Source organism: Octodon degus, unplaced genomic scaffold (genome assembly GCF_000260255.1).
Source record: "Octodon degus isolate 3935 unplaced genomic scaffold, OctDeg1.0 scaffold00239, whole genome shotgun sequence".
NCBI lineage: Eukaryota > Metazoa > Chordata > Mammalia > Rodentia > Octodontidae > Octodon > Octodon degus.
The window spans coordinates 2,896,585-2,898,589 of record NW_004524815.1 but is presented as its reverse complement, the minus strand read 5'-3'; the positions used below and the strand labels follow the sequence as shown (position 1 = coordinate 2,898,589).

The 2,005-nt window shown below is 37.6% G+C and overlaps 1 protein-coding gene across 1 annotated transcript in view; it reads left to right on the top strand.

Moving 5' to 3' along the window:
- Positions 1-2,005, top strand: part of LOC101574621 (olfactory receptor 5B3-like) — a 15,239-nt gene that overhangs the window by 12,639 nt on the left and 595 nt on the right. The window lies entirely within an intron of this gene.

Sequence of the window (2,005 nt, the reverse complement as noted above, 5' to 3'; positions counted from 1 at the left end):
GTGTAACAGTGGGAAATTCAGAGAAGCAGGGCATCTTGCATCCAAGTCTTCAGTACATGGCTAAAGTGACTTTTTTCTTCCCACAACGAAATTTTATTGAGTCTTAGAAGGAAGGACATTTTTCATGTGTGACAATATAGATTCACCAAAAGGTCATTATGTGAAATATGCTACATGTAGATAAAGAAAAGCTTGATCACATTGTGTTCAGCGTCTCAAATAGACACCTTTAAAGAAGCAGGGAGTTTAGTGGTGCCTGCCACATGAGTGGGTGGGGAAGGTGAGAGATGCAAATGGGAAGCCGGGCGATTCTCTTGCAGAGGCCAAAGTGGACAGACCCTGCACTGACTGCAGCCAGTCCCAGAAGCAGTGACTGATTCAGTGCCACACAACATTGCAGTTTGCTCAATGTTGTTTGCAGCATTTTTTCCATATACCAAAGGATGATTGTGTGAGGTCAAGCAAATGCTAATAGGGAAGAACATCATAATTTCACAATACACCAGCAGAAGAATGCACTATGCACTGTCTATGTATAATTACAGACTTTAAAGAAAATGAAATTAGTACAATGAAATGCAGTGAAAATAACATGGCTATGATTTATATATTATATATTCACAGAATTTCTCCTTTCTTCCATTTTTGCAAATGTAATTTAGCTTTGTTTTCCTATATTTTAGGGAAGGGTCTACAGGGTATTCACAGTCTGACTATTAGATTGCACTTGTAATGACCGTCCTGTTTACAGCTTCACAAATGCTGGGATTAAAGGTGCACACCACCAGGCCAGGTCTGTAACTTACTTTGTACTTTATTTATTTCTGCAAGTGTTCAGTATTAGTTGGTATGAAGGTCGTGGAATATTGTTAAACTGAAAATTATAGCATTTTAGTGACTTTTATACTTGGTTCATGGGAAATGTAACATCTTTTTTGAGGACATAACTTGGAAAAAAATTGACATTGTCACAAATTCATTTCATATAAATTTCCTAGAAAGTATTGACAGTAGTAGTTCTTCCTAATTTCCCAGTTCAAATTTCACACACTCACTTTTTCAGGGGATTTCAAAAAATATTATTTTAAACTATTTATCAGATTTTTTCCATATCATGGGATTTTCTGGTAGCATACAATACTGTATAAATGTTTATATATGTAATATTTAAGGTTTCAGTGATTTTTTACCTTTGGCTCTGTTGATATGGTGTCTTACATATTTGGTTTTGTGCATATTAAACCATCCTTGCATTCCCAGGATGAATCCCACTAGGTTGTGCTGTATAAGGTTCATGATTATTTGCTCCATTCTGTTTGCTAGTATGTTATTGAGGAGTTTTGCATCTACATTCATTAGGGAGATGGGCATGTAGTTCTCATTTCTGCTTGAGTCCTTCTCTGGTTTTGGTATCAGACTAATACTTTCCTCCCTGAATGAGTTTGGGAGAATTGCTTCTGTTTCAATTTCATTGAAGAGTTTGAGAAGAGTTGGCATTAAGTCTTCCCTAAATTGCTTATAGAATTTAGCTATGGATCCAACAGGACCTGGGTTTTCTCTGGTGGCATGTTTGTTGTTACAGTTTCAATTTCATTGGCTGATATTGGGTTAGTCAGAATTTTTATATCTTCTTGATTTTGCTTTACTAGTTCATATGTATCTAGGCTTCTGTCCACTTCTTTGCTTTCCATTCTGTGAGAGTAAAGATTTTGAAAATAAGTATTGATAGTTGTCTCATTTACTCTTCACTCTTTGATGGGACAAACACCATACATCCAGAATTAAGGAAGGAAAGGTTCATTTAGCTTGCACTTAGTGCAGGTTTCAGATCACACTCAGCTGACTCCAAGGCAGAGTGACACATGGGAAAGAACAACTGTTCATGGCAGCAGCAGAGAGCAAATGGTAAAGGGAGAAAAGCAGCAGCTGTGGCTTCTAACAAGACTCTCTCCCTTCCTCAGAGTGAAATGCAAATTACCCAGCCCAGGGCCAGGGGGTAGCACTC